This window comes from Palaemon carinicauda, unplaced genomic scaffold (assembly GCF_036898095.1).
Source record: "Palaemon carinicauda isolate YSFRI2023 unplaced genomic scaffold, ASM3689809v2 scaffold679, whole genome shotgun sequence".
Taxonomy (NCBI): Eukaryota; Metazoa; Arthropoda; class Malacostraca; order Decapoda; family Palaemonidae; genus Palaemon; species Palaemon carinicauda.
Window position 1 is genome coordinate 12,501 of NW_027171959.1, and position 10,000 is coordinate 22,500.

General features: G+C 36.4%; 1 long non-coding RNA gene across 1 annotated transcript in view; it reads left to right on the forward strand.

Moving 5' to 3' along the window:
- LOC137637354 (uncharacterized) overlaps positions 1–10,000 on the forward strand; it is a 43,121-nt gene that overhangs the window by 31 nt on the left and 33,090 nt on the right. The window contains exons 1-2 of the long non-coding RNA XR_011043584.1: positions 1–200; positions 6,283–6,304. The exon at positions 1–200 is cut by the window's left edge and continues 31 nt beyond it. This is a non-coding gene — a long non-coding RNA (uncharacterized lncRNA). The remainder of the gene's footprint in view (positions 201–6,282; positions 6,305–10,000) is intronic.

Below are 10,000 nucleotides of genomic sequence, written 5' to 3' on the forward strand. Positions count from 1 at the left end.
TAGTGGTGAAAATTACGGTGTATTTGCTATTTTCACTTGTATAAGGCGATGAATTTTACTTAAACATCAGAGGTTCGATTGTAGTCAAGAAAATTAAGTGGTTGTATCGTATTAACCATTTTCGACGAAGCAAAGACAGTGGCCGGTGATGTTTCATGGTTTGGTCGGCCATATTCCGAGCTGCTGAAGACCATGGTCTTGTAAGTATCAAGGAATTGTCCTGCCATATTGGACGGAATTTTAAATGTATTTTTCACGTTTATGTATTGAAGGTGACGTTCGAATCGTGCAAATCAAATGACATATCTATTTAATATAAATATATACATTAGCCTAATTTCTCATTTGAGTAGGCTACATAAATCATATAAAATAGGACTGTATATTTAAACATACACGGTATGAATACTAATACGTTAAACATACGCTTTAGAATATACAACTATTTTTATATAGAAATGTTATTTTAGGTGCAAATACTCCAGCCGTCTCCGTTAACAAATGTGTTGGTGTCCAGGTTAAGTGTTAGCCACGCCCCCTCTTATATATGTAGGTATTTCGTTACCCTTAATATTATTGTATTTAGTTGTATTTTAATTGTATTCTAATTGTATTTAGATTGGTTATTATAGAAAATACTGTAATAATGATATTTTTGTATTATACAAATCTTTCACGTAAGAAAAGGATGTTAAAAGAATCGGAATTTTGTTATTTTATCGGAATATTTTGCTAATTTGTAGTATACATGCGTTTTATTATTTTCCCGACGGTAATTTACGCTTTCGCGATATACATTGGCGTATAATGAACTGTTTTTGACTTGCGTATAGTGACCCTTTAGTTGCTGTCACTCGGACAATGTAGCGTAAAGGTTTTTTTTTTTTTTGTCCAGTTTGTCTGGAAACGAATATGACGGACGAGTGTTGTCCGGTTGTGAGCTGTGGAAAGGTTTGGCTCAGAAATTAATTACCTTTTCAATTTGTATTTTTTTTTTTTTTTTTTTGTGATTCGCATATCTCAAAAACTAATCAACCGAATCTCATGAAATTTGGTGGGATGATTGGCCATGATCCAAGGACGATTTGATTAGATTTTGGGAGTGATTGGGCCGAAGGTCAAGGTAACGGGAAGGTAAAAAGTGGTCTTTTTGTTATATCGTGGTCAATTTTTATCCGATTTGCATGAAACTAGTGTCAAAATTTGTGTAATTCAATTGCCTATCTTGTGATGTGGCGTTGGCGAAGGCGAAGGTATGCGCTCTACCAAGTGTCAGTTCTACTTATTGATTTTATTTCCTTCGTGACTATTTCCGTAAGTAGAGCTATTTGAATTTGCTTGTATAAGGTGCTGTAAGTGCTTCGATAATGTGGTATTTAACAAACACGTAATACGCTGTGTGATACGTCTAAATACCTAAGAGTGTATACTGCAGAATTCACTGATTTAGTATGTCGGGTTTCCTTGTTTTATAGGGCCGAGAAACCCAGCCCTAAAGTAAAAGTAAGCAAGCAGAGTAAAGTTACTTGTAAAACTCCTCTCTCTCTCTCTCTCTCTCTCTCTCTCTCTCTCTCTCCCCCAACTTATTGGAGTTGCTGAACACATTAATTCTCTCTCTCTCTCTCTCTCTCTCTCTCTCTGTGCTGCTTTCCTGGTTCTGTCACACGAAACAACCTTACGCACTACGAACATTTCAAGATCAGTTTTTCGTACTAATACGCTTTTATGTCTTTGCGAATTACTGCGTAATTTGTCAAATCCACATTATCGAAGCACTTGGAGAGCTCCCCCCCCCCCTTATAACTTGCCGTCTCTCTGCGTAAGGAAGAAGGTATGGGCGTATGAAGGTCATTTCTGTTGAAATATTTCTCATTTATCAATTCTTGAATGTCAATAGTTCTATTACTAACACATTGTGGAGCAACTCCACATTCATTGCCTTCGTAAGGGCTGCTCAGTTTTAAAGTCCCATTTGATCAGGTTAGTCACCTGTTCTGGACAGTACAGTCCAAGTCGATGTTTATTATACGATGTTACATTTGAGGATTTGTGAGAAGTTGCACAGGTAAATCTGTAATATTACTGCGTGTGTTGGCGGTCAGGTGATTTAGTGTGTAGGGGGAGGGGGGGGGGGGGCAGGTGATTTTTGGGGGAGGTGATTGTGGGGAGCAGGTGATTGGGGGGGGGGGGGGGGCAAGTGGTATGAGTCTTCTTTGACGAAATGAAGCTCACACCATTTGAGATTCATACATTGCTTTTGTAAGGACTATCGACCTACATATCCTATACTCTCTCTCTCTCTCTCTCTCTCTCTCTCTCTCTCTCTCTCTCTCTCTCTCTCTCTGCCGCCCCTTGAGGAAAATAATTACTGATATTATAAGCGAGGCCGTGTGATGTAAAGCAGTGATGTTAGGAAATTCATTTTCTCTCAGTAAAGTGCAGACCCTCCGCCGTGGCAGCTTATTTCTCGACCTTTTTGCTCCACCTTGACCTTCACCTTTGACCTTGATATGTATTAAATTGCGTGTATTTTCATACACTCAATGTGAACTAAGCTTGAAGTCTCTGTGACAACGATGTCCAAACTTATGGCTGATTACGTGAATTGGACATTTTGCTTGACTGTGACCTTTCAAAATGTAATCATTTCCAGCTTTATACATAACAGTTAATCCCTGCAAGTTTCGTTTCTCTACGATTTAACTACACATAAAAACGAACAATAGGTGGTAAAACATAAACTCCTTCCTACTTCGTTGGCGGAGGGGAACTATTGTAACCAAAATTTCTAGTTTTAATGGGTCTAATTTTGAATTGGTGAATTTGCTGGCAAAGATTCTCTCTCTCTCTCTCTCTCTCTCTCTCTCTCTCTCTCTCTCTCTCTCTCTCTCTCTCTCTCTCTCTCTCTCTCGATGAAATATTTCCTCTTGACACAGACGGGTAGAACCTGCGCCAATTGATAAATACGTAAACTGTAATTTAAAAGTGTTCGCCAGATTCTAAACAGTTATTATTAAGTGGTGTGTATGCATGTAGTACATAATACAATCAACCTTGATACATATTACACGTTTATTCATTTGTTAATTACTGTAATAAGTCGCTCAAATGTGCAATGAAGTGTAAACTGCTATTACGTCGTAGACGGCTGTGGGTGGTTCCTTTAACTGGGGAGGTGGGAGGGAGCTGTAACTCGATGTGTGTGTGTGTGTATGTGTGTGTGTGTGAGCGCGCGCGCGCTTTCGTGTTTGGAAAGGGGAAATGGGGGGTTTCTCAGAACGAAAAAAAGTTAGGATTCTGATTATATATATATATATATATATATATATATATATATATATATATATATATATTTATATATATATTTATATATATATATATATATATATATATATATATATATATATATATATATATATATATATATATATGTATATAACAACTTGTGTCAGCACTTAATGGTTATAAAGAAAATTGCTTGGCAAACCCCATTTCATTTCTGTGTTGTTAATTAATCCTACGTTTAATGTATTATCCTATGAGCTTTTTTTATTCATAGCAATAGGAGTATTAATAGTATTACCTATATAAGATTCATAGAAAGAAGCAAGCAAAAGTATATTGTCTGCTAAATCGTCTGTTGTGTTTCCCAGAAATATTTATACTTAAGGAAAATTACTTTCTAAATCGTTAGGAATCAAAATTTTATATAAATGTAATATATATATATATATATATATATATATATATATATATATATATATATATATATATATATATATATATGTATATATATATATATACATATATATATATATGTTGATGTATTGTGCAATTCGTTACTGGAGATTAACCTTTTTTATCACCTAGTTATTAATTGAATATTCTTAGTGGTTTTTACGTAAGTCCTTTTTTTGTAACATAATCTCTTAGTGATTTGAACATACGATTGTAGTTTGTATGTTGAATTTTGTACAAATTATATATTTTGATATTAATTTGTCTTATAAACGAAGTTGAGTTTGAGAATTTATGAGAAATTTGGAAGATAAATCCAAGGTCTGAGAGAGAGAGAGAGAGAGAGAGAGAGAGAGAGAGAGGACTTTAGGAATGTTTGGGCAAAGTCAGAAGGTGGTTTTGCGACCAAAATCTGGAAGCTATCGTGACTCTTACACGACACTAGCCCGATTCCTGGTTCAGAAATGCCGTGCAGTGCCTGGCATCAGTTAATAAAGTCTGTGTGTGAAGTGTCTGGAGGTGCAGGGGTACTAGGAATAAACATTTGAAATATCAAAAATCTTGGACTCTTAAATTCTCGTACTGATTTGCCAGTTTTCGTGCAATTTTACCAATTCTCGTATTTTACGATTGTTGGTGTAATTTTGCCATGTTGTCGATTTTCGTTGCATCTTTCCAATGTTCGTACCATTTGGTCAATGTTCTTGACATTTGGTCAATGTGCGTACTATTTGGCCAATGTTCCAAAACATGACCTCCTACCAACTTCGTTGGCGGAGGGAACTATTAATATCTTTCAGTAGGACTCGAGACTCTTTCTATATCAAGTATTGTCGAAACTTGGTCCTTGTTGAATATCACGTTTTTTGGTGCCATGATCTTTTTAAATCAATTTCCTTTAAATATTTTACCATTTATTTTCTTACTCGTTAACCACAGTTCAACAATGCACACAGTAACAATTGCAATAGCTCGCTTTCTCTCTCTCTCTCTCTCTCTCTCTCTCTCTCTCTCTCAAATAGTTTTCTCTTATTTTTCATAAAAAAAATTTCCAATGTTGTAACCTATATTTCCTAATAAAACTAAAAGCTTTTATCCATACATGTCTCCAAGGTCTATAGACCTTGCATGTCTCTGTATCTCCTTCAAGTGTCGTGTTATGCCAATCACCTCCTTCCCCCTCTGGGAGTGTCGGACATATTGGGGGGGGGGGGTTACCTGGTGTGTCTTGGGCTTGGGGGAGGGTAGACGGATACCTGGTGTTCCCCCCTTCCCTCCTCCCCCCTTCCCTCTCCCCCCCTCCCCCCCTCCTCCCTTCCCCCTTCCCCCCAGCCCGGTGGGTTGTAGACGGTATTGCTAACGTTTCAAGAGTCGTCACCCAGCGTTTTTTTTTCTATTCATACAAAATATATATTCTGTCTTTTTCGAAATATGTATAAGTCATAAATTTCAAGAATGGGTTTTAAGTAAACAACCATTTAAAATGTTTCGGCATTTTTACTAATATACAGCTAACACCGTCCAAAATATTATTTTACGTATATTCAAGTTCTATTTTAGTTTAGTATAATTAATTTTATTATATTCTGGTTCGTTGCCTATGCATATTGAACTAGTGCATTTATTAAACAGAACACCAGGCTAACTATATCCTGGAGACACCAGTCAATTGGGTTGGAAATTACATACGTTAAGTAATAGGCCAAGCTTTGCTTCAAGAATTCTCTCTCTCTCTCTCTCTCTCTCTCTCTCTCTCTCTCTGCCTTTCGATCTGCTGAATTGGGATTCGAGATCCACTCAAAGTACGATAATTTCGTCTTATTTATTGAATAGATAAATTTCCTAAATACGTACTAAGTATCCTTATTCATTCCCCAGTACCAATTTCCTGTTGGAGCCCTTTGGCTTATAGCATCCTGCTTTTCCAACCAGGGCAGTGACTTAGCTAATAATAATAATAATAATAATAATAATAATAATAATAATAATAATAATATGATTTATTGACTGTTCGGTGACCCTCTGTTATACATCGCTTCAATTTTTCATTTTGTTATATGATCTTGAAAAGTGAATGATCATTTGAAATCACATCTCGATGAAATGGCTGTCAAATTAGATTAATTTCTCGAACGGTGTTGGCCTTTATTATTTTTGTATTTCTTACGATACTACAACAGGTTCAAATTAATCTGTCTTATAGCTTAATCGGTTACTTATCTACTTAATTCATTGGCTACATATATACTTAATTGGTTACTTATCTACTTACCTAATTACTTAACAATGTTACTTGCAGAAGGTTTATGTCACGTACATAAGTTGAAAGTTTCAATCTCAAATATTTGAAGAATTGTATCCTTTAGTCAATATCAGTTATCAAATTTACCTTAGCGTAACTCAGAGAAAACAAGAAAATAATTAATTTTCCTTAAAAACTTAAATCATTATTAGTTATGTTCAGTGGGATATTATCCATTGATAATTTGCTGATCATAATAAGTTTCATATTTGATACTAATTATATATTTTTCTCTTTTGCAGATGGTGTGATTGACAGAAACAGGTAAGAGGGTATTACCGAGACTTTTAAAAAGCTAGGAAATTTTGTTAATAAGAAATCCAGTCTTTAATGATGGTCCCCCCAGGAGACACGAAGTCGATGTAAAAACAAGTTTGCATCTCATTTATTAATACATCTTGTATTCTGTAAATCTAAATATCCTTCTATGTCTCCTGGCTGGTGACGTCTGCATGTGGAAACCTGGCGGTGGTACATATTAAAGGATATCAGCTCCTTTAATGTAACGCAAGCATGTGGCATCAGTACTGACTGGTTGGTTGCGTAGATTTCAATACTTCTCTTGTAACGTAAGAATTTTAGACTCGGTTATAATAGGTTTATGTATTTTAGATATTAAATTGTTTATACTGGCTAGTACAGTGGTAAAGTATCCGCCTATAGCATGGCAACATCTATCCCAGACCGGGACTATTGAATTTAAGGTGTTTACTGGAGAGGCCACTGCTGTGGTTGAGCACTTAAGTGGGGTGTGGGGCTTGCCCGGCTGACGTTCTGGTGAGTATCTAGTCTGATGTAACTGAAGCCGGACCCCTTGCCTTAACACAATATAAATGGAAATGCAGAGTATAGTGGAGGTCTCTGATTGGCTAAAGTCAATCTTCGACCAAGGGCCCCACTTTTGGGGAATTTGTCCACAAATTGTGGATTTTTGCTGTTTGTCCACAAATCGTGGATTTTTGCTGTTCAGGACATAAAATTGGGTACCTGGTCAATATCCAATGTGTCTTGGATTATTGGAGAGGGAAAATTTAATGGTCCCTCAGAATTTAACAATTGTTTTATATATAGGTAAATATTCAGTAATTGAAATTTGGCTTCAATATGTGAGATTAGTTTATTATACTTAAAGCAATAGAAATTTGGTTTCAACATGTTAAATTAGTTTTTAATAATTTAAATACAATTGAAATTTGTCTTCAATATGTAAGGTTAGTTCATATTAATATATAATTACTATGATATTCAACATAATTATAGGTTTACAAATATATCTTAATAGGACACATTGAAATCAAAACGCATGTAAGCTCTGAATATTTTGTTAATGTTTGTGGTATCATAAAGGTATTTATGAAAAGTCAATACGTTTTATATTATAGGAAATGCAAGTGTGTCAACTGATTATTGCTGATAAAATTGTTTAATCTTATTTAGGGGAATTCTAAGGGCTTGTCGAGAGATGTGTTTTTCGTCAGTAAAAGGTTCATTCCAGTCATGGACTCGGGAAAAGAAGGTGCAGGTTTTTAAACAAGCTCTTTTAACTATGTTGTGGTTGGCCTATGTGGTGACGTCCCTGGCTGGTGTTCCCCGGACTGGGGTTCGAGTCCCGCTCAGGGATAGTTTGCTGAGTAAACTATCCCCGAGTAAACGGGCCTTTAGTTCCTTTATTCTCTGCAACCTCACCATACTTGTGAGCTAAGTATTGGGGATTTGAGGGAGCGTATACGTCTGTCTGCCAAGTTATCAGCAGCCATTGCCTGGCCCTCCTTGGTCATAGCTTGGGTGGAGATGGGGCTTGGGTGCTGATCTTGTTTATATGTAGTCAGTCTCTAGGGCATTGTCCCGCTAGGTAGGGCAATATCACTGCCCCTTGCCTTTGCCATTCATGAGCGGCCTTTAAACCTTTGATGGGGTTAGTCTCAACTCTTAGAAAGTTGAATAAGCAGCGATTTTCTTACAAAAGACTTAATTTGGCGAAGAATTTTTTCTTCATTTTGACGTTTGACAAAATCATTTTTTTTTTTTTTTTTTTTTTTTTTTTTTTTTTTTTTTTTTTAACGTGATAAGTTCCAAATCTGAGATTTCTCGACAGTCATTTTTTGTTGTTGAGAGCATTACAGTCGTAGTTTTTAATCGTAGTTGTTGGTAAAGAGAGAAACGGAAACATTAGCCTACCAGTGCCTGGTTCTAGGCCCATATTCCTTTTTAAAGCCATTCATGAAATAGAAGGCCGTATTTTCGTAAAATCAAGTCGATATTTCAACTTAAAAATTACGGTACTGAGTTCCAGTTACATATTCTGATAAGATTTTGGAGAAAAAATTGACGCTTTTCTGCGTTTTTAAGATTGTGAAAACTGTTGGTGGCGATGAAATGTCGTAAAAGATTGTTTTAATTACCTTCGCCAAGGAAGTTCGAATGAGGTTATGTTTTCCCCCTCTGTTTTTGTTCGTTTTTGTGTGTGTTTGTGAACAGCTTTCTGGCCACAATTTTAATCGTAGAGTAATGAAACTTGCGGTATTAACTGGTATGTAAAAACTAAATTATTACATTTTGGAAGGACAAGGATAAAGGTCAAGGTCACGGTCAAGCAAAATGTCTAATTCACGTAGTCAGTGCTTTTCTAGTTTAATTTGGTTATGACTGGTACCTACCTTGACGGTCTCCCCCCCTCTCTCTCTCTCTCTCTCTCTCTCTCTCTAACTAATTATTTGACTCTCTCTCTCTCTCTCTCTCTCTCTCTCTCTCTCTCTCTCTCTCTCTCTCTCTCTCTCTCTCTCTCTCTCTCTCTCTCTCTCTCTCTCTCTCTCTAACTAATCTCTCTCTCTCTCTCTCTCTCTCTCTCTCTAACTAATTATTTGACTCTCTCTCTCTCTCTCTCTCTCTCACTAATTATTTGACTCTCTCTCTCTCTCTCTCTCTCTCTCTCTCTCTCTCTCTCTCTCTCTCTCTCTCTCTCTCTCTCTCTGACTAATCATTCGAAGGTAGTAACTATTTAATCATTTGAAACCTTGACTGTATATGATCCGTAGATTGTATTCCCAGAAATAGATTATTTATAGGTTTAGATTAAGTCGTCCTTATGTCAGCTCATGCAATTAAACAAGTGTTTGGTGGAATAAGAAGCTTAGTTTAGGTCTCAAGGGATTCTATACCAACTAGACATTGAAATTCAGTTTAAAGTGAAACAGGAAATTGCCGTGAAAAAAAGACATGTCAAAATAAGGTGTTTTCTTTAAACTTATTTTTCCTAGAAAATATTCTTGGGAAGACTGAAAATCTAAATGATTTGTTTTGTATTAAAACTACAATATTTTTTTCATAATGAATTATCGGACAGGTATAAACGCCTCATTAGCTCATTAATGACTAAACTTTTACCTATATCTGTCTAATTACAGTATATCTCTATCTATCTATCTATATCTATCTATCTATCTATCTATCTATCTATCTATCTATCTAGGTACCATGTACTGGACGTGGGCTGTGAATTGCCTCCACCTGGTCCTGTCTCTAGCTCTCTATATGAATTGTCCAGCTGTTACAGTCTCATTTACATCCTCCAGTAAGCTGTACAGAAACTGTTTCCCTTGCCGGCCTCTTGGTCGTCCCCTCTCTATCTTTCACGTAAAGCACAAAGGTTCGATCTTTTCTCCTCCTATTACATGTCCCAGGAATTCCATCTGCCTTCTCCTTATTACTTTTAGAAGTAATCTCTCCTGATTCACTCTTCTCAATACCTTCTCATTTGTTTCTCTCTCTCTCTCTCTCTCTCTCTCTCTCTCTCTCTCTCTCTCTCTCTCTCTCTCTCTCTCTCTCTCTGCGTCCATTTCAGTCTAACTTGACGTACAAATGAATTAAATGTTCACATTTGGCAATGTAACGTCCTTGCCTGATGATCGCCAGACTTGAGATCGAGTCCCGCTTAAACTTGTTAGTTCCTTTGGTCGCTTC